General features: G+C 39.2%; 1 protein-coding gene across 2 annotated transcripts in view; it reads right to left on the reverse strand.

The window, feature by feature from the left end:
* TUSC3 (tumor suppressor candidate 3) overlaps positions 1 to 24,351 on the reverse strand; it is a 287,435-nt gene that overhangs the window by 61,270 nt on the left and 201,814 nt on the right. The window lies entirely within an intron of this gene.

Consider the following 24,351-nt stretch of genomic DNA (forward strand, 5'->3'; position numbering starts at 1 on the left):
GGTTCCTTTCCCTCCATGTGGGAAAAGTCACAGTCTTTAGGGGCTGTCTGTAGGAGCCAGCACAGTAACTATGTTACAAAGTACTGCTCAAATTACGTTGTGTGGTTTCTGATATCAGCAGGAAATATTAATTACAATTCTTCAGTATATTCAGTCAATGACATGGGATTATTTTACATGTAAATATTTAGACCTCAAACTTGCAAATTAACATTCATTTTTGTTAAGTGCCAACAAACATGTCTGGTGCTACAAAAGACTGAACACTGAGTTCCAAGCTCTGAAAATTTAGAGCCTGATTTTCCATTTTTTTTTTACACTCGGCAAACTGAGTGTAAATTTCTACTATTCTGATATAATAGAAGGTTTGAGTCCTTGACATTTACATCAATTTTGCACAGATGTGCAGACTACTTACAAGGCAGTAAAGAATCGGTTTCTTACAATCTAAACACAACAGACAAGATGCTGAAATGCTTATAGCAGCAAATGCCTAGAATTTTGGAGGGTTTTTTAAACCTGAACTTTTTAAAAAAACCTGAAAGGGTCTAGATAATTTAGGCCCAGTCTCCCTGAGAACTACCACCTCTCCAAATGATATAGCAGTGATAGAGATCAGTTGAGGCATTGGAGCTGCTTGCCCACTGATATAATTGGGAGAGGGCTAGGGGGAAGTGCATTCTGAATTAGCTGCCCTTGGTTTTGGAACTGCCTTCCAACACTGGGTCATTAAGTCTCAAATGTGGTGACATTTAGGGCATGATGGAATATTTGCTTGTTATGACAGGTTTTCCTGGGGGAGGAGGAATGATTACGGATGGGAGGGAGGTAATGAGACAAGCCATGCTGCTTGTTGGGAAGGATTTAGAGCTCTGATTTTTAAAATATATTTATGTATTTTGTTAGAGTTTGTTGTTTACTGTATATAATATGCCTAGAACACAAAATACATGCAAATGACTTAATGACAAAAAACCAAACAAGTAAAATACCTGTGCTTAGATACCAAAGTGATGTGACTTAAAAAACACCTGAAATATATATTTTAGTTTATGACATCAACATAGATACAAATTATTAGCTATTTAATTTTAAATTAAGGATGATTATATGTCTGCAATAAACTCTACATATCATGGGTTTGATTAGTGATGGTGACAGAAGCCAGTATAATTACATATTGAGACTACAAATCCTTCCTACCTGGCTTGGCAGTCTTTTGGCCACTGTACAATTCTGACCTTTTCGTATTCAGTGCTCAGATACTACTTTAATTGGCATAGAAATGCCTAGAAAGATATTAGGGGCTAGATGAAATCCTGCTTGAATGAACAAGGAACTTGCTGTTTTCTTTTTTGTAGAAAGAACAGATTCTGGCTGCAATGGACAGAAGAAAACAGAAGACGAAGAATAGTAAGGAGAGTGGAGTGGATATAATAGTAGATGAGGAAGATTAAAAAGGGAAGCGTGAGTTTGCAATAGAAATAACTAGTTTGATTTTGGCTTTCAGGCAGTCCATATATATAGGGGAAATGAATATTGTTTTGAAATAACTACAATTATTAGTCTTCTGATAGTCAAACTGAATGTGTCCTATGGGGGAAGTCTATTAAAAAGCCAGTCCAGATGCTAAAGCAACAGTTATCCTTGTATGTAATTTTGAAGTATATGTGGATAAGTTTTTATATTCACTGTGACTACGAATTTCTCTGTAAAGATAATAATGATATTATCAATAAAAGGTGATCAGGTTACATTAGTATGGGTAAAGTGGGATAATAAAATCAATACAAGTTACAAGAATGTGTAAGGTCAGGTGATGCAGGTGCGAAAGACCCAAGCTTGGTATATTTGTAGTGATTGTTAATTGTTTCACCAAGAACAGAACAGAACATGGCATCACATGAATTGGCCAGGAAACCAAATTGTGTATTCTATAAATATAATGTAATATTGTTATATAATTCATTAATGCCTTAAGATGGAATGTTCCCAATTCATGCAAACAGATATACTGATATCTGGGTACAGTTTCATCAAATGCATACTGTATCTTAGAAGTTATATTTAATATGGGCAGCAAGGAAACACGTTACAAAAGAAGAGTATGTTTCAATATTTGTGTACACTTTCAGAGTATGAAAAAAATTGAGAGGCTAATCTCATTCTGAACTATGAAGGGGTAATCAATTCAAAGATATTGCATGTGAAGCAATGGTGGTGGATACACAACAATTTTAAAGGCCTAAAAATTGTACTTACAGAGTATGTCCCTAAAAAAGAAATTAAAAATTATGCATGAAAATAGGTAAGTACCTTTTGCACACAAAAATGTTATTTCCTTTGCAGTTATATTTGTCTCTGTGCATGTTTTGAAGCCACAAATCATTTTATATTAAAAGTGCCAAGAACACTGAATTTATGTTTATTACTGTCAAACCAACAAAGAAAGGCCAATACTTTCACACATGGATGTCTAAAGTTATGTGCCAAACTCCATATTTAGGCACCTAGATTTTTTGCATGTTTTGACAACCCACATCCCATTTCAATAGAAGTTCTGGGTGCTCAATTCTTCTGAAAATCTAGCTACTTTGTTTTAGAAGACTACTTTTAGGAGCTCACTGAAAATTCTTACCTAAATAACTTAATTTATGTGGCTGTTTTCAAAATGTTGGTCTGAACAGAGTAGCACTAATAGTATCTTTCAACAAATTATTAGGCAGTGCTGTGTTACTTTCATCCAATCAAGACAATATAATTTATTCCATAATGTTACATTATTCCATAACCTCACTGGTGTTTGCTGCACAGTGCTTCAAAGCTGAAAAGTATAAGCAGGTAAAATATAATGTGAGAACTTCAGCACCCTCAAATGTCAATGCAATAATGCAATAATTTTAAACAAGGACATTTTAGATAAACTCCAGGTACAAAAGTAAAAGATTGCATCCAGGGTCTTGCACTGATGTGTTCCTTTCCAAATCAAAGTTACTGTACAACAAGCAATAAGGGCCAGAGGCCCCCAGAGATGTCAGCAAAACTTAACTGAATATGAAAGGTCAATGCTTAAAAGTAGATCTCTTTCTTACAAATCCCTTCATCTTTTGCAGCATTGCCTCCTAAATGTTAACACTGATATGACTGGGGCAGAGCTTAAAGCCACCTTAGCCATGGTAACAAATAACTTACAAAATGAATCTGTTTTATTAGTCAGTTATCCAGAAGGTTTTGCACTTTAGCATTATCACCAAACTTGTACTTTTTATTTTCATGCATTACTAAAGTGATAGTTTAATACAAGTTAAATTAAGTTGTCACATTTTGTAAAAGAAATGTAATTTTTTTTTATCTATAGCTATATACCTATATATAAACAGCACTATATTAGAGATAAATGCAAAGTCTTACTACTAATTATTCCTTTATAGATATGACCTATTATTCTATTTATTTTTTATCTTTTATATTTTATGTATAATTATGGTTTGTTTAAGGTGCAGTTCTACTCTGAAAAGTGCATCTAAAATGTTTACCTTTAGATTCTAAGTTTGTTTCAATTATTCTACATCAGATGTATACAGTTTAAAAGAAAGTGTTTTCTCTTCCTAATTTCCAACTCTGCAAACTAAATCTGAGAGTAAAGATAGAGTCTCTCTTTCTCACACATCAACACCAGTAAAGTATTCTGGAAGGTAAATCATATCCTCAATTAATCTGTGCAAACTCTCTCTTCAAATTATGTCCTCAATAACACCTGAGGGCTATAGGTTTGCACGGCTTTAACTGATTGCCTCTCTAACTGGAATTCAGTAAATAATAAAAATCCAGCTCTTTCTGCTCTACACCGCTTACCTAGATAAATTAGATAGATAATAGAACTTTCTTTTGCCATTTAAGTCAGACAACATTGCTCTGAACACATCTAAAGACAATATCTGATTAATAAAAAAGTTTTGTACATATTACTCAATTTTCAGACTACAACCGCACTTTGAAATGGTGGAAAGTGTCAGCATATGAGATTGGCCTATTACTTGGGGCAGGAATTATAATTACCAGTGGTATACCTATTGCCTAGACGTGACCAACCATTTTATCTATATTTGCATATAATCACAGTCAAGTCTCTCATCATCCCATAGGGGGAAATAAATTATAAGAACTTTCTTCACTAGAAGGCATAAATAGACCACTTAACATTTAATTTGAAAATATAACCAGATTCCTAAATTTCTAAAGGCAGTTTATAAAAATCACTGTACCAATATGCTGAAAATCTAGCATTCACAGTAGCAAGTGTGGTTTATTAAAGGCAATTTTTTAAATTCAGTAACAAAAATAGTTAATGTTTATTGCTTATGATATATCAAGTAACAATATTATGATGGAATATCCTAAAAGATTGAATTGCCTTTCTTTTTGAGATTCACAATAGGTGCTTAAATTCATGGTATAAAATTCTTTATAGTCTTGAAGGAAATAGTCTTGAAGAAAGAGAAGAAACTTGTTCTCTGCTAGCAAACTATGGCCTAATTTTCCAGAAGAGAACATGTGAACCACCTGATTACTGCAAGAAAAACAGAGTTGTGTGTGCACACATTATTCATCTATAAATTGGGGTCAGGTGTTTGAACTGGCAACTTGAGCACACAAACTTACTGAAAGTTAGGCCTCTGTGCAGAACACAGGTGATATACTTGGCACTCGTGAAGAGAAGTGCCAGCTGTAGAATTCCATCTTTTCTTTTAATACAGCAGCACAGATTACAATATTTGGGGAGCGAATGGAATCTTTGAGGCAGCCTCAGAGATTACCAGAATTAATTTAGCAGAGTCTCTGACCACCTACTGCTGTGGAGTCTCCCTGGATCCATCTCCTAAACCTGAATCTGAATAAAAAGGGGGCATTGGGAGGTTTGATACAGAACTGCCTCAGCCAGGGACTTTGACAGTAACAAATCAGAAAGCAGAGGGCTCTTAATCCATGTCTCCTGCCAACACTTTTACAGAAGAGGTAATGTCTTGTTTGAAGAACTAGAGTTTAGTACCACAGACTTCAGGCACCCAGAAAAGGAGATCCTCTATCTCTGGAGTCCTGACCTTTTCTGGGATGGAGCAGGGCTCTTCAATAGTGGAAATACCTGCTGAGTTTAGAAGGAAGCGGCGTCTATGCTGAAGTGGGTAGAGTTATGAAGAATTTAGTTTAAGGTACCTTTGTACTACAGGCACAGGTGTCGCAGTATTTGATGTAAACCTAAATGTTAGGCTTCAGTTTTGGCCACAGAAATGATTGGTCTGACAAGAATATGGTTTTTGCCTGGCTCAGGTGACCTATCCAAAGGACACTGTGGCATAGGCAAAAAGTATTGTGTGGTCTCAAATCTTCTGGGTTGGTGCAGTTAAGCATGAGGAAATGCTTTAAGGCTGAGGAAAAAGTAGCTAAAATATGCTACCTCATTTAAGGGAGTGTACCCACAGTGTTAAGTTAGATCTAATATAAAATATAGTTTGAAAAGCCATCAGATTATTGGTGGTAGGAGTGGCATTTTCCCTCTATTTGGTGAGAAGAATGCAACTTTGTATTATCTTTCTTTCTGTACCTTAGTCTTCTGAAGAGTGAGCTGCTCCAATGCACTCTACATGGTTCTATGCCTCAAGAGTACTTAAAATTTCAGCTGGTGCAGACTGTGGCTGCCTGCTTCTTAAAAATAGTACTTCTGACCTGCCACAAATTATGCTTTTTTTTCTGACATTTGTTCTGACTTTCAATTTGCTTCTGGGAAAAATGTAAAGTGTAAGTGGTTTGGGCCTGTGTCCTTAGAGACTTCTCACTTAGGGCTGTCCTGAAAACAAGAAGTCCAGTTCATGAACAATTCTGAGGTTTTGGTATTTGTTTTTGATCCACATTGAGACAAAAATTGAGACCCTTTGAATTTTTTGTGAAAAGAGGCAGCACCAAAAACCCAACCCAGGTAAGCCAACTGGCACATAGCAGATCCCAGTTCAAGTCCCTGCTCCAGAATACAGACTTGAACCCGAGTATCCCATATCTCAAGCCTTGGCTCCACCTATTAGGATACAGAATCACTCTCTTAATTTTTCCTGTTACAGCTAGACTACTTTGTATAAATAATTACAAGTTCATTGGACAGGAGAGACTAACTCTATAGACCAGTAATTACAGAACTCTGTAGGGGAGACCCAGAGCACAGACTTGAACCTGGCTCTTCCCTAGCACAGGTGAGTACGCTAATCAGTGGACTATTTACTATTCTTATCTTTCACTCTTTTTCAATTGCATCCTGGACCTGAAAAAACTTTGAGAAGAAAGTTTAGTCAAAATTGACAGGTTTCAGAGTAACAGCCGTGTTAGTCTGTATTCGCAAAAAGAAAAGGAGGACTTGTGGCACCTCAGAGACTAACCAATTTATTTGAGCATGAGCTTTCGTGAGCTACAGCTCACTTCATCGGATGCATACCGTGGAAACTGCAGCAGACATTATATACACACAGAGATCATGAAACAATACCTCCTGCCACCCCACTGTCCTGCTGGTAATAGCTTATCTAAAGTGATCATCAAGTTGGGCCATTTCCAGCACAAATCCAGGTTTTCTCACCCTCCACCCCCCCACACACAAACTCACTCTCCTGCTGGTAATAGCCCATCCAAAGTGACAACTCTCTTCACAATGTGCATGATAATCAAGGTGGGCCATTTCCTGCACAAATCCAGGTTCTCTCACCCCCTTACCCCCCTCCAAAAACCACACACACAAACTCACTCTCCTGCTGGTAATAGCTCATCCAAAGTGACCACTCTCCCTACAATGTGCATGGTAATCAAGGTGGGCTATGTCCAGCACAAATCCAGGCTTTCTCACCCCCCCCCCTTTTTTTTTCCCCTCCGGGGACACACACACACACACACACAAACTCACTCTCCTGCTAGCAATAGCTCATCCAAAGTGGTCAGTTTGGATGAGCTATTGCCAGCAGGAGAGTGAGTTTGTGTGTGTGTGTCCCCGGGGGGGGGGGGGGGGAAGCGGGGGGGTGAGAGCCTGGATTTGTGCTGGACATGGCCCACCTTGATTACCATGCACATTGTAGGGAGAGTGATCACTTTGGATGAGCTATTACCAGCAGGAGAGTGAGTTTGTGTGTGTGGTTTTTGGAGGGGGGTGAGAGAACCTGGATTTGTGCAGGAAATGGCCCACCTTGATTATCATGCACATTGTGAAGAGAGTTGTCACTTTGGATGGGCTATTACCAGCAGGAGAGTGAGTTTGTGTGTGGGGGGTGGAGGGTGAGAAAACCTGGATTTGTGCTGGAAATGGCCCAACTTGATGATCACTTTAGATAAGCTATTACCAGCAGGACAGTGGGGTGGCAGGAGGTATTGTTTCATGATCTCTGTGTGTATATAATGTCTGCTGCAGTTTCCACGGTATGCATCCGATGAAGTGAGCTGTAGCTCACGAAAGCTCATGTTCAAATAAATTGGTTAGTCTCTAAGGTGCCACAAGCCCTCCTTTTCTTTTAGTCAAAATTGGTATGTTGCTGCAAAGAAAGTTTTGGTTTTGACAAACTGGCATTTTCCAAACAAAAAACATTGCATCAAAATATTCCTAACCTATTCTACCTTCACTCCTTATGACATTTCATAGCAGCTGCAATCTGGGGAAGTTCTCATACTTATTCCTTGCTGACTGAAAGAGGGGATTGGTGAAAAGTATTTTCAGTCAGGGGGCCTCAACTCTGTGATTTTCTTTCTCTCCCTTAAAAGCCCCATCAAACGTTGCATGCTGCATATCTCCCCACCGCTCCACAAGCTCTCCTTGGGGATGTTGATTGATTGGGTGGATTGGCATATGGGGTGGATTGAGGAAAGAAGCTGTTATTTGCAGTCTCCTTTTGATGATACTGAACCAACTGAAATTTTTTGTGGGGGAGGGGTTGTTTTTAATCACGCACACGCAAAGTATTTAATGTGTCTGGAGTTCTAGACAAGTGATTTTAATAGGTAAATAGAAGTGAAAAATGGATCTTTGCCCCTCACCATAGTTTATGGAGGGAAGTGTGGCAGGCTGCGGGTGAAGACTGAATAAGGCCCACATCTGAACAGTTCTGAGCATTTTGGAGAACTGGTCCCTTTCAGATTTTAAAATTCTGCTATTCTGGGCATAAATCACTTCGAAATAATGGGAGCTGAGGATGTCAAGTGTCAGTGGCAAACATTTGTTCAGTGCATGTAAATTTCTACATAGCAGTGTTAAGTATTTATATGCTATTGCTAAACTTATTGAATATTTAGTAGTATTAGACTAGAGATGGCACATACATAGATGTCCTCAAAAGGATAATGAAGAATAGCCACAATGGAAAATATTTAGTTTCTCTAAATAATGCATATGCTTAAGATCTCCAGAGTGATAGTTGTCACGGTTCAGTAAAATACTTATATTAAATGTAGACTGTGCTCCTTCCTTTCTCCCCATTAAACTATGTAAATAAAGAGAAACAATTTGAACCAAGGCCTCTAAGTTATATTTTAGTCCTTGAGGCAATTCAATTAGCAGCAAGGATAGCCCACATTAAAATTTAAACATGATTGCATATTTCAGTTGCCACAATTGTCTCCAGCATGGTTACCTGAATAAAGCAGCATGAAATTTATGCTTGAATTAGCCTGTGTGGGGGAATCAAACTATTCTAGGAGTGGGAGCACTAAATTCTACTCAACTTACTAACCTTTTATCATATGGGGTTATTTTAATGAATTAAGTTCCAAATGATATTTCTCCTTTTAAAAAAAAAAGTGAGAAATATATTTGTTACAAATTTTACCATGCTGGAAACATTGAAATGGAGGAGACAAGGGAGTGGGTAATATTTTTTACTGCAGCAACTTCCGTTGGTGAGAGAGACAAGCTTTCAAGCTATACAGAGCTCTTCTTCAGGTCAGACCTGAAAAACTCTGCATAGCTTGAAAGCTTGTCTCTCAGTATCCTGGGACCAACATGGCTAGAACAACACTGCAAACAATGCTGAAATGAAATCATATTTGAAAGCTACCAAAAGCAGAATATTGTAATAATATCAAGATTTTTATTTTCCATATTATACTGTATTTTCTTAATTACATTCTCAGCTATCAGAACTGATTATCTAATACTCAATTTATATGAAATTAAAAAAATGTACAGAATATTTAAAACAAATCTTGAATGCCAATGAGAAATTTTAAGCTACGAAGAGAAAGAAGGGCTAGGTTCTGTGAAAGTGGGGAAAGTCAACTATACACATGCTCAGATTTCTAGGAGCAAGAATTCTGGTGACTCTTCTTTTGGCAAAGCAGGCAGAGGGTTAGAATGGGAAGTTGTTTGGGTAGAGTGTCAATGGGGATAGCTTCTTAACCACAGACTAACCCATTTTTTGAAACAGTTTTTCAGTCTTAACTATACAGTTACTTTAGTGGAGGGTGTGACATTGTACCCCATAAGGCTTTATGGAAATATGCTTATGAATATATATATGACATAACTGGAATATGTTTAATGCTACATATGCCATATAACATCTCTCTGCAAAAGTTATGATCTTCTGAATATATTCATCCTATTTGTATGCATGGATAATTTTTGTACTCGAGGTTATGAATATTGGTTGTGTATTTGCTTGATTTTAAGTAACCTTAGTAAAGCATTTGGTCAGCTTCTTGAGAAAGGAATGTGCAAATTAAGTGCCCAATCAAGAAACACTTAACAGACAAATTGGATACAATTAATTTAGGCTTGAATAAAGACTGGGAGTGGATGGGTCATTACACAAAGTAAAACTATTTCCCCATGTTTATTCCCAGCCCCCCCCCCCCACTGTTCCTCAGACATTCTTGTCATCTGCTGGAAATGACCCACCTTGATCATCACTACAAAAGGTTCCCCCCCGCCCTGCTCTCCTGCTGGTAATAGCTCACCTTACTTGATCACTCTCATTACAGTGTGTATGGTAACACCCATTGTTTCATGTTCTCTGTGTATATAAATCCCCCCACTGTATTTTCCACTGAATGCATCCGATGAAGTGAGCTGTACCTCACGAAAGCTTATGCTCTAATAAATTTGTTAGTCTCTAAGGTGCTACAAGTCCTCCTTTTCTTTCTGCAGATACAGACTAACACGACTGCTACTCTGAAACTTAACAGACAATGGATCTTGCAAGGCTCCAATCCACATAAGAAGTCTACTTGAGGATGTTCAAGGTAACGTGTGAACCATGGTGGCTACCTGTAAGTTCTGAGTCATGCATGGACATGTGACTTGCCCATGTGACTCCAAAACTCCATCTTGTAGCTCGAATTCTACACAGGGGGAGGGAGGGGTATCTACCCACAAGAGAAAGTCTATTTAAACCCCTGGGAGACCCCTCCATTTTGTCTTCAGCTGGCTCAAGAGATAGCCTCTCCACCCCCAAAGGATACCTGAAAGAAACTGGAAAAAAGGACAGTAACCACAGGGGGTGTGAGTGATTGCTGGACCCAAACTAGAAGGAGACTAGTCTGTAAACTGGACACCATCAAATTAGGCCTGAATAAAGACTGGGGGTGGATGCGTCACTCCAAATCTAATTTTTTGCAGCCGATACTCACACCTTCTTGTTAACTGTTTGAAATGGGCTATATAAAGCACTATAAAACTGATTTCCACCTCTCCTTGTCAACTGTTGAGAAAAGCCCACTTCCACCTTAATTGAATTGGCTCATTAGCACAGACATCCCACTTGGTAAGGCAACTCCCATCTTTTCATATGCTGTGTATTTATACCTCTCCATGTATTTTCCACTCCATGCATCTGATCAAGAGGGTTTTAGCCCACAAAAGCTTATGCCCAAATAAATGTATTAGTTTCTAAGGTGCCACAAGGACTCCTCGTTGTTTTTATTGTTGACTCATTCATTTTGTGATCTAAAATACGCCCCCAATTATTTTCAACAGTCCTATCATATAACCAGTTATTCCCCATTTTGTAGTTGTACATTTGATTTTTTTCCCTTCTTGAATGCAGTACTTTGCACTGGTCTTTATTGAATTTCATCTTGTTGAATTCAGACCAGTTCTCCAGTTCATCAAGGTCATTTTGAATTCCAATTCTGTCCTCCAAAGAGCTTGCAGCTTCTCCCAACTAGGTGTCAGCTGCAAATTTTATAAGCGTACTCTCTACTCCATTATACAAATCATGAATGAAAATATTGAGTGATACCGGACCCAGAACTGTCCCCTGAGGTTCTCCACAAGATACACCTCCCAGTCTGAAAGCAAGCCGTTGACCACTAATCTTTGGGTATGTTGGTGCACACCTGGGTAAAAAAGCCGTATAGTAATTTCATCTAGATCACATTTCCCTAGTTCGGTTATGAGAATGCCACAGGGGACTGGATCAAAAGATTTAGTAAAAGTCAAAATATATCACATCTACTGCTTCCCTCTTAGCCACTAGGCCAATAACTCTGTCAAAAAGAAATTAGGTTGGTTTGGCATTATTTGTTTTTAACAAATTCATGCTGGCTATTGCTTATAACCCAATTATCCTCTAAGTGCTTACAAATTAATTGTTTAATCATTTGTTCCAGTATCTTTCCAGGTATCAAAGTTGGTTGATCACCCTATAATACCCTGGGAGGTATTCTTCATTCCCCTTTTTAAAGATTTCCTTTCTTCAGTCCTCTGGTACCTCACCCATCCTCCATGAGTTTAAAATAATTGCTAATGGTTCCGAGATTGCTTCAGCTAGTTTCCTAAGTACTCTAGGATTAATTTAATCAGGCCATGCCAACTTGAACACATCTAATTTATCTAAAATAGTCCTTATTCTGTTTTCCCTATTTTGGTGTGCGTTCCTTCCCCCTTTTGTTAATATTGTGTTGACCATAGTCTTTTTAGTGAAGACTAAAGCAAAATAGGTATTAAACACCTCAGTCATCTTGCTGTTTTGTTTATCCAACTGGTTTAGGTGTCCCTAGAGACCTTCAGATAAATTTGATTCTACTGCAACGCTTTTAAAGTACCTAGGGCTAGGTCTTCACTCCTCCAGCTATAGTGGCACAGCTACAGCACTGCACTGCAGCTGTGGTGCTGTAGCGTAGATAAGTCCCACATAGACAGAAGGGGGTTTTCAGTCAATGTAATTAATCCACAGCACTAGCAGTCAAGCTGGCAAGATCAGATAAGCTGCAGTGATACTGCTGCAGAGCTGTGCTCGTGTGCTTCATCTTGTAATAATTTTATATTAAGCCATCTGATTAGTTTATCTGATGGACTGTGATGCACTGATTGTATTACTAACAGTTTAGAGCAGATCATGCAATAGTCTGTCCAGCCGTCTGCTTTGCACATGGCTGTAGTGATTCATACATTCTGTAGATCTCACTATTAAGATGATATAATCAATAAGATGCCATTGGATCTTGGTGCATCCATGATGTTTTGTTTTTGTCTGGTAGGTAGAATAGGTATGTGATTTCTAATTGCTGCCTGATTCACTCAGCGAGTAGCAGAGTTCCACTGCTATTCTCCTTCCCAATCCCAGGCTATCCAGTGGTGTGCTGCTTGGTTACCACATTAATGCAGGGGTTGGAAATAAAGTCCCCCTGATTATCAGTTTATCTGACACCAGGGTGGATACAATGAGTTTATCTAAGTCACTGTAGAACTTTTGTTTCTCGCTGTCAGCATTTGTCATGGAGGGAGTGTAAGCGGTATGCTAGCATCGTCAGCGCTTGTGTGTCAATGGCAACAGTAGAAACATAACATGAGCACTTGTTCCTTTAGGTAGACTTTTGAGTTTGGCAGCAATGGAGTCACTAATGGCAAAGCTAACACCACCAGATGGTTGTGGCTCTGTGGACTGGCAGCCTCACCAGTAGACCATGTACCTTTCACTGATCTCTGCGAGTTTCCCATTGTTGGGGAGTCTGGTTTCACTCAGTGAGGCAGTGTTGATCCTATACCTGGCCAGTACTTCTGCAACAAGTGCTGTGCCTCTCTCAGGTAGCCTGGTGGTAGGACTGTCACACAGAGTCCTAACATTCTCGCCTAACATTCTTAATTTATGGGTTGAGCAGTTTAATGCTGACTAGGGCTGCTCAGATACCTAAGATGTTGCTGAATGGTGCTGCTACTTCCAAGTGACCAGTGTCATGAGCCACCTTCACGTAGGTCTGTGACTATGATCACCAGCATCACCATGACTATTGCTTCACCACTCATCCATTACTGGAGGACCTTCCTCTATCATCAAAGCACATACATTGTTTGGTGGTCATGACTTGCACTGCAGTATTCATACACTCTCGCCTATTCTCTTGAACTCTGGGGACATACATTCACAAGATGACTGGCATGGGTGAGGGTGAAGTCTGTAGATGTCGTTATGGAATCATTCTATGTATCTTCTATAGTAGTGGACAACTGCTGTGCCTGCATCTGCTTATTATACCACTGTAGAAAGTAGCACTCATCTGCCACAAACTGCAGAGGTCTTTGCTACCATCCTGGTAGCTGGGGACATGGATAAATGAATGTCAAGGTGTATTCCACACACTGGTGCACCTTCTTATTGCACCTGTGGGGATCCATGCTAATCCAAGATCTCTTCCAGAATCAGCCTGGTCACAGGAGGGCCCAGTTACCAGGTGCTATCACTCAGAATGCTAAAGCAATTGCTTTATGGCAAAGTGAAAGTGGTCTTGCCAGTAGAGAGGCTATGCATCATCAGGAAGGACTTATGCACTCAACCTCCCTTTCACCTAAACATGGCTATCTGGCAGCCAGTGATGATAATAGCAGAGTCACTCCATTTGTCACTGGTACTAGACACTTCACGCAGGTCTGTGCCATGGCACTAGCCAACCTACTGGCTTGAATACTAGTGCTAATGTAAATAGTGAGTGTGTGATTTTGCGATACTGTATATGAAGTTGCTTTCACCACCTTGGGTACAGCAAAGATCGCTGTATTTCTGGGTCATTCTTATAAAACCAGTTATGTTACTCACTAAAAAACAGGAGATGCACTGACAAATTCTTGCATTCCATGTAACTGTAGGCACAGTAACAACATAGAGGAATCTGTGGAATGACATTCAATCTAATTTTAGAGACATGCAGATCAATACTGGAATGCCAAGGCTGATAAAACCCAGGGCTAGACCAACTGTCATGACACCAAACACTTCCATGCTGCTTTGAAAGACATATATGGTCCTACACACACCTACAATTACTTTGAAGAGTGCAGACAGTCTTACACTAAACACAGAGAGGAGAAACCCTTTAGAGGTGGTGACAGCATATCAGTGATTTTCTGAGCATATTGTCCAACATTGTAGACAAGGCACTAGTAAGAGTAATGGATCAGCCAATGTGCAATGACAACATGGACACAGCCCCATCCCTTGACAAAGTCAGCACTGTAATCAGTGCTATGAAGGAGTGTAGGGACCCGGGATCTGACGGTGTTTCTGTAGAAATAAAGTACGGAGGTGAAACCTTGCTGAAGTGACTGTATGGACTCAAATATGGAGTACTGAAGAATATGTACCACAAGATTTCAAAGATACCACCATTGTCACCATATACAAGAGGAGAGGGGAAGTCCTATTGTGGCAATTAATTGCGGTAGCTTATTTCTCCCCACCATTGGAAAGGTTCTGGCCAACGTACTCTTTGATCATCTGCTATGCAACATTATTAGTTGCATGTTATTGGAGTCACAATGTGATTTCAGGCCAACACGAGGATCAGCAGATATCATATGTAGCTTGTCAGAAGCAGGTGAAATGCAGAGAACAGCAACATAACCTTAATACTGTCTTCATTGACCTGGTTAAAGCATTTGACACCATCAGTAGACTTGGTCTTCGGCAACTATTATGGAAGTTTGATTAACCAGAAAAATTCATCAGAACTGAGGTTATTTCGTAATGGAATGCTCAGATGAGTTTGTGTACATGATGTCCTGTCTGACCCATTTCCTATCATTAATGGTATTAAACAAGGCTGCATAATTTGTCCAATCCTGTTCAATCTCTTCTATGCAGTAATACTCAAAGATGCTACAAGAAACCTGAATGCCTGTATCAGGATACATTTCCTATTGTCTGTAAAATTATTCGGTTTGAATAGGTTGCGATCTTCCACAAAAGTCTTTTAGGCAACGAATCATGACTTGCTGTATGCCAGTGCTGTGTGCCTCTAGACATACTCAAGTAGAGATACAGTTGACTAGGACAGATTCACAGAGTCTTCAAAAAGATATGAGATGACAATCTGAAAATGATAGAAGTCATGTATCAACCTGCACCAGAGAAACCCTACATGAAACCATCAGCAACACAAAGCTGAATGCTGCTACTCACTTCCGCTCTCTTGGCAACACATTGTCGAATGATGCTATTATAGACAAGGAGCTGACAAGTCACATCAACAAAGCCAGTTCATCATTTGGCAGACTATCAGTCAGAGTCTGGCAGCAACATGGTATTAAACTTCAAATGAAGCTAGGAGTCTATAAAGCGGTTGTGCTTTCCCATTTGTTGTATGGGTGCGAGACATGGACCTGCTACAGCCATCACATCAAGCTTTTAAATGAGTTCCTTTTATGACATCTGCATGCCATATTCCACATCAAATGGCAGGATACAATTACCAATAACGAGATTTGGAATGCAGCCACTCCATAGGAATTGAAGCCATGCTCTTTGGATACAGTTATATTAGGCTGGTCATGTGTTGAGGATGGAGAACACCAGAATGCTGAAGCAACTGCTTTATGGCAAAGTGAAAGTGGGTAACTGCATACTAGGCAGCCAGAAGAAGTGCTTCAAGGACACATTGAAGCATAACTTGAAGCATTGCGGCATTGATGACGACTACTGGTAGTGTCAGCAACAGACAGATCACATTGGTGAGCAGCAGTCAACAATGGGGTTACTCAGTTTGAGGTTAATCACTGTATGGATCTTGAGGCAGAGGCCAAGATGTAAACAGCAGTAGATTTAGCAGGTACAGACTGTAATCCCTTCCTCAATATCAAGCTACATATGCATTCAATGTGGAAAGGACTGCCACTCATGCAGCAGCCTATTTAGCCACAGCTATACTCACAAGATGTAATACCACTCTCTGCATCATTTTCAGTTATGAAAGACAACAATTTAGGACAACAACTTTATAGTTAATCCATCTCTCCAAGAGGTGGTAGCTAGGTCAATGGAAAAAATATTCTGCTGATCTAGCTGTGTCTACAGGGGGTTTAGGGAGATCTAAATATGTTGTATGGGGTGCAAAAATTTTCACAGCCCTGAATGAATAGGTAGGTTGACCTATTTTTAAGTGTAGACCAAGTCTAAGATAGCAAGCAGTTTTTTACTAGAAGTGAAGTGATGGTTGTGGTGTTTGCCTACACAATTACACATTTAGTAAAATAGTAGCTCAAATACAGGTCCTGTGAATCAGAGTTTATTTTAATTAGATGTTTCTCTCGCCTTGATTAATTACTGTGTAGTACTAAGAAAGAAAACACAATAAACTCTGAAAGAATCACCACTTTGTGAACTTAATTCCATTCAATACAAATGGACTCTGCAATCATTCATTAAGAACATAGCTCCGCCACCCATATTTATGTTGAGTAGTACCTTTCTCTACAAGTTGCTCCATTGCAACATGCTTACAACAATATCATTTTGTTGAATAAAGTATTAACAAGTATACAGTCATAAATCTGAAACACTTGAATAGCAGTGAAAAGACATTTACAATGAAGAATATACAGCCTAATGTTAGCAGCATTTGTTTAATATCAGAGGATTTTTGGTAGCTTTAAAATAAATGTCACCATTTTTCCTTATACTTGGGAGAGGAAATAAGGGCCTGAACATAAGCCCATTTAAGCCAATGGCAGACTTTCAGTTGATTACAATAGGCTTTGGGTCAGGCATACCTGTAGAATTTCAAATGCCATGGGTAACAGCCAGCAAATGTCCATTTCTTAATGTTCACTATGACCAACTAAATCTCAACATTTACTACTACTAATTAGTTTATTACTTGAAATGGGAGAGATCAGGACAGATCTGTCATTTACCATGGGTAAAACAGGAATGACTAATTGTAGTCGGATCAGTCAACAATTATGAATTTGCAACATCTTTCCACCGAAAGACTGAGCACAACCCCTTTCTATTGGCCTAGTTCCAGCCAGTTCAGATTAAGTGCTTCTCTGTACATTGTGGCACTGAGGACTAGAGAGGTGTGAATTCTAAAACACACCAATGTATTGCACACTAATTAGCCTTTGTAGACCCTGCTGGACCGCACTACATTAACATGCACTAGGAAATGTTTAGTGCTTGCCAGGAGGGTCTATATGGGCTAGTTAGTGTGCAACATGGGGTGATTTAGAATTCACACCCCTCTAGTTTTCACTCCTGCACTGTACAGACAAGGCCTAAATGCCTACTTGAATTAAGGAGTAGACTATTTGTGGGAGGGAGAAACAAAAAGAAAACGAAAACTAAGAAGGTTGAACAAAAATGTAGAAATTACGATGAATATCAATGTAACCAGGCTGTCTAGGGAGAGCCCCCTTGTGGCCCGTCAGGGCCTGAGTCACCTGTCTTACCCTTCACAGATTTGGTGATGTTGTGCAATAGACCTCTGACAATGGCACTACTGAGTCCCTACCCTTTCCAGGGTGGAAGAATCCAAAACAAACAAGGAAAACAATTTTGAAAATGGGGTCATCTGTAAATTTATTGGCAGGACCCTGCCCTTCTGCTTTGGACTTGTCTTCCTGTGGCTAGTCCCTTTTAGTCAGTCTTCCTGGGCCTCTTTGTCCCATCCTCCAAATAGCTCATCCAGATAGCAACCTGCCCCAGGCTCTTGACTAGAACCAGGCTTCCCTTGTTAAGGGAGTAGCAGAATTCTGATTGATCTGCCCTGCATTGTCCTAGTTTAGCTCCCTTTAATCCCCCCTCTCCACACCTGTCATTGTGTAACCCTGCAGGTGTAACAGAGCAGGGTCAAGTGGGTCCACATGTTCTCCTTAGCCTCTACACTGGCAATGAGGGGGCTATTCTGCCTCATTAACCCCCTCATTGCTAGTTTGGGGCCTATCCACCCCATCACAATCCTCTATAGAAATAAAAGGCCAAAAGTCAAATTAACATAGTAGCTTTTGTTAAAAAAGCTCACTATTTGATCTTCAGATCTGTATTTCCAGGATAAGCCCTCTTCTTTCTTCCTTCTCCCCCAAGAACTTTATAACTCAGTCATTAAAAAGCTTGTGATATATTGCCAGGAACAATTTTCTTTAAAAGGATATTAAATCTAGTCATTATAGAAGAGGAAATGTTCTGACAGGATACTGAAATGAAACTGAATATAATGAGACCCTTAAAAGGAAAATTTGAGAATAAGGAACAGCATACTGACACCATGTTTTAGGACATAAGACTTGGAAATGCACACACTGCTATTCACAGAGTGTATTTCCTAATCATTTATGAAGGCAACTGTGGTGTAGTCACTTATTTAATTTCACTGTTTAAACACATTGGTTGATGCTTCCTAATGATTAGAGTATAAGAGATGGCATTTTCTCAAACATGCTGCATTACTAAACACTGTTGGCAATCTAACTACCAAATTTATAATAATGGCATTTCCAAAGTTCTTTTTGTCGTCGTAAGAATAAATTTAATGACCCACAAATGCTTATCTGTACAATTTTACAATACAAAACAGATCTGCATATGGTGCCAGGCACACCAAATATGTACAGACAGAAAAAAACCCAGACCAGTGATTGTGTGTGTACACACACACCATGCGTTAGCAGGGCCAATTTCACAAAGCTGAAAACAGGTATAAGCCAAATTAGCTGGTTGGAAGAATTTAATCAGAAAAATGGGAATAATAATTGGGAGTTTTAGTAAAACATATTTAAACATGTCTAGAAAGCCACAACTGAGGAAGGAGGACATATTGATTAAAAAGTGGTGGAATTATCAATAATGCAGAAGTGTTCAACACATTTTTGTGTTCTATATTTGTGGGGAATAACAGATGTAGTCATATATATGATTGTGATAACATTCCCTCCATTCCACTAGTATCTCAGGAGAATGTTAAACAGCAGCTACTAAATTTAGAAATTTTCAAAGTCAGCAGGTTCAGATAACTTGCATCCAGGAGTTTTCGAAGAGCTGGCTGAGGAGCTTGCTGGATTGTTAATGCTGATTTTCAATATGTCTTGGAACACTGAGGAATTTCCAGAAGACTGATAGAAAGCTAGCTAATATTGCTAAAAAGCTGTGACTTTGTCTGCTTGATTGTTAGCTGATTGATTAGCTGTGCTAATATTTAAAAAAGGTAAATCAGGATTACCTGGATAATTATAGGCCTATTACTCTGACATCAATTGTAGGCAAAATAGTACAGGATTTGATTAATAAAGAATTAAATGGAGGATAATATAATTAATGGGGGAGCCCTAAATAATGAAGAGGAAAGGTCACGGATACAGAGCAATCTGGATTGCTTGGAAAGCAAACAATATGTATTCTAATATGGCTAAATGTAAACATATGTATCCAAGAACAAAGAATTGAGGACATACTTACAGAATGATGGGCTCCACCCAGTGACTATGAAAGAGATGTGGAGGAAGTAGTGGATAATTTATTTAAACATGAGCTCCCAGTGTGACATTGTGGCCAAAGGGAATAATGTAATCTTTGGATGTAAAAATAGGGCAATCTCAAGGAAAAGTAGAGAGGTTATTTTATCTCTGCATTTGGCACTGGTGAGACTGCTACTAGAATACTATGGCCAGTTCTGGAGTCCACAGTTCAAGAAGGGTGATGATAAATTAGAGCGGGTTTGGAGAAGAATCATGAGAGTGATTAAACAATTAGAAAGTGTGTTATAGTGATTGAGCTCTCTGAGTCTATCTATTTAGGTTAAAGAGAAGGTTAATGGGTGACTTGACTACAGTCAACAAGTACTTACATGGGAACACATTTAATAATAGGCTCTTCAATCAAGCAGACAAAGTCAGAACATGATCTGGAAGTTGGAGCTAGGTAAATTCAGATTCTAAATACGGCGCACATGTTTAACAGAGAGTGTAGTTATTCATTGGAACTACTTGCCAAGGGTTGTGGTGGATTCTCTGTCACTGAGAACTTTTAAATCAAGATTGGATGTTTTTCTAAAATGATATGCTCTAGGAAATATTTTGAGCAAGTTCTATGTCCTGTACTACACAGGAGGTCAGACTACATGATCACCATCGTCTCTTCTGGCCTTAGAATCTAAGAATCTGTTCCAGAACACACTACACACAACCCAGACATAATATTGCTATCAGCAAGACCATTTCCAGCCACATTTTAAGTTACCTGGGGGAAAAAAGAAAAAAAAAAACTTAAAGAAATCAGGACCATTAAACTGTCTCTCTTAAAAAAAAAAGAAAAATAAAAAAAAAAATCCTATCCGTAATCAGCACTACCACCTATTTCCTCACATCCAGCTACTAGTTAAAGGCTGTCTAGAAATATTCAAAGTGCTAGTTCCATCACATCAGGAGGACCATAAAAATTACTGCCTAGGAGCTAACCTATAGAATATAGAAACATTTTGTACATTTTGGAAAAAAAATTGAATTTATCTGAAGCCAAATTAATTTGTTTTAAAGTTCTGTAGAGGTGTTAAGTATTCTCAACTGCTTGCTCATGTGAGAAACTTGACAGTTCTTACTATAGTACGTACAAGTTAAAAATTCATGGTTAACAGAATGAGAGAATTTATTCATCTACACATTATGGAACTGTAGTTCAGTGATAAGAAAGTCACAGACTAACATTTTAACTTCAACATTAGAAAGGCACGGGGGGGGATCAGCTTGAACATATTTCACAGATACCAAAAGTCTCAAGATCCTGTATTAGTTCCTTCTGAGAAGTCTTATTTTGAGTTCTTTCTGGTCTGTTTTTACTGGGCAGTTTTCATTTCTGCCGGCACATAGCTATTTGTTCTGTTGATATTCAACAAGAATCCCAGTTCACAATTTAACTCCTCAAACCAGTGTTGTCTATTTGTCAAGCAGTGGAAGATTGTTGGGTCAGTTTTTCCTTTAGATAATAAATTGGACACAGATTTCTGGTATTTTCTAATGTATAATTTTTCAAAACATACACAAGTTCTATTTACCTTGAACAAAAAGTGGTCAAAACGGCACACAGGCATTTCAAGCCATTGGGTTCAGACTTGTTGCCAAGATCCTGCTCCTTTCTCTCTTACATTTGATCTCTGTCAGGTTATTCTGGAATTATAGTGTTTTCCCTAAAATATTTGCTAGTGTGATAGATTAATGCATCAGCATCAAATTCCACATCCTATGTTCATCAGGCAGTGCAGATTAGAATCACTGAAGAATAATGATGTTGTGCTACTAGAAAGGGTTCGTTCCCTATATTTCAGTATGTCTCAGTCTTATCCCTATCGTAATTCAACATTCATGACACCGGTTCATTGATTTCTATCTCTAGAATGTCTTTCAAATCAGATAAGTTACATTTGTTTTTGGCTTTTTTGTTAACAATTTAAATTTGCAACTGGAATTGGTCATGTAACCCATTTAAATGTACAACAATTTTATGTTAAGAAGGTGATTTGTAATTTATAAGTTAAAATATTACTACTGAAACTATATAGCCTTTTTGATGCAATATTTTGGATAAAGTTGATTTATCCTTTATGTGCTTTGAACTTTAATGAAGGTCTTCAATACATGACTTGCAAAAGATTGTTGTCTTCTATAATGGAAAAGCTTAATTGAACCACTGCTGTCTTAAATTATTGCCATGTTTGGCTGGCCTTAGAGAGTGTTTCAGGAAAGATTTTAAATCATGCTTACTTAAGATGAAGAACAGGAAGAGAAGCTGAATAATAGGTAAAATACTTATTCTTCAGTCTTAATTCTGCATTTCTGTAATTTCCATTGTGTGTTTAATTATTTTGATTGAGTAATTGCAATTTAAACTTTAAAATTTCCTAACTTCCCTAAAATCACAAAAATGTGTTCAGGTTCTTTCCCCATAAGTTATTCATGAACTTAAGAGTGTAAACTGAAAGGAAATTTTAGACAATAAAATTGATTGTTTGTTTATTTATTTATTTAAATAAATCACTTGGCTTCCATGTGTACATTGGCTTAAAAATCTGTGCTATTTTTTCCTAGGGTTGCCAGCTTTCAGCCAATGGGAGAAAAATGTAAATCCTGCAGCTATCCCTTCTCTGCTTACTCTCTGAAGTGACTCATGATCCCCTCCTCAACCTTGCTGGCCTCATCATATAATGGGATGCCAATGAGAGAAAGGGCAAAAAGGAAGCAAGGAATTTGCAGGAAGCCCTGAAGGAAGCTCCAGAAGACCAAGAGGAACAGGAGCATGTGATTCTACACCTCTACTTGGCAGACCCAGTTGAAGAAGCCTCCCAGGAGGAGGCTGAGGAGGAACCCAAACCACTGGAAGAAACAGAACCTAAGACTGGTAAATTACAATACACCCCCATATTCTCTGGAAATATCCCCTCTTCCTCCAAAAATACATGCCTGACACCACCCTGCTCCACCCTGTTGTAGTCTCAGGAAAGACTTGGCTGTAAATCAATGATTTTATTAACATCCCATGAACAACTGTAAAGCATTTAGCAGAAGCCATAACAGATTACTAACTAGTAGTCACTGTGCCCCTGTGTGCATGCAGTTCTCAACCAGCACTCTGGCAGTGATAGTCCCTGGGCCGCATTGTGGACGGGGGAAAGGAAAGAAGGTTTCCGAAAGGGTGGAAAGAGAACATTTTTATGACACTTGTACAAAGACCCAACATTACTCCTCTCCCTCCCCCCATATTTCCTTCCCCTTATGAATGTTAGCTGAGAGTAAGGGAGGTCAGGGTTCTTGGTTACTTGTGTACAGGCCTTCCTAGGTCTGGAAAGGGAATTGGGATGGCTGAGGAACGTCATAGCCATCCTTCCCCTCCATGACCATTTCAAATGTTCATTACCATTCCCAGACACGAGTGCCCTCTTCCCACACTGAGCCACTCAATAATGATTCATGAATTTCCCTTGCCTGCTTGGGACCAGGAGCTGTGTGCACATGGGTGGGATCTGGCTGCCTGTACAGGCTTTAAAAACCAGATCTGTCTTGTGCCCATTCATTCTGGAAGTATTTCCCCTTTAGCCTCACATATGTTGTGCAAGGCACAGCATGCCACAATAATGCAAACCATTTTGGCTACACTGGCATCCAGACATGTCTGCAGGCGTCGCCAATAAGCTTTCAGACAGCCCCATTTTTCAGCTACTAAGTCTATCATTGAATTCCCTTTTTCCTGAGTTGGTGATATCGGGGTACGGCTTCATGAGCCACAGTACGAGGGGGTATATGGGATTCCCAAAAATAACTGCGTACAGAAACACCGTACAGACCCATATCATGTCTTCCCCCTTGTAGTGTAATCCTGATCTTCTGAGTACCCTGGCATCATGGACCTTTCCTCAGTGTCCAGCGTTGGTGTTCATGAACAAATCTCTGTGGTCCACTAAACCTTGGAGAAAGAGTGAATAGTAACCTCATCGGTTTATTTATTCATTGCCCTTTTTCGATAGGCAAAATATTGGGATGTTTGTTCCAGCAATGGCCCCTACACAGTTTAGAAACCCCATCCTCTGAAATCCCACTATAATTTCAGGGATTTCGGTTTTGGCAGCAAACAATGGGTAGACTACAGTACTGATAGCTTGACAAACTTACACAACCACTACCCTGACACTTGACTTCCGAAACTCAAACTGACCAGCAGCTATCAGGTGTTGCAAACTTCTAAAAGGCAATATCCACCCACTTCTGTACTGGTATGAGTTACAAAAAACAAGTTTACTGGCACTGGGTGGTTGGTGCAAACAGCTCACACAATTCCATGAAGGTCCTCATTTGGAAATTCTTCAGTCACTGGTTGTCATTCCAGGTTTCCAAGACTATCTGGTGCCACTACACCAGGCTGGTTTTTTGGGCCAGAAGTGGCAGTCCATCGAGGGGCATACCATTTCAATCATGGCATTCAACACCTGGAACCTCAGTCAATTTTCAGTCATCCTCTCATTTGGAGTCTTGAATTTTTCCAGACCCATTCCATCTAGTAACCAGTAATGGACTGCATGAACATTTGTCCTGCGAGAGTACCAGGAGCAGAACCACATCATCATGGACTTGCTCCATGT

Source organism: Caretta caretta, chromosome 4 (assembly GCF_965140235.1).
Source record: "Caretta caretta isolate rCarCar2 chromosome 4, rCarCar1.hap1, whole genome shotgun sequence".
Classification (NCBI taxonomy): domain Eukaryota; kingdom Metazoa; phylum Chordata; order Testudines; family Cheloniidae; genus Caretta; species Caretta caretta.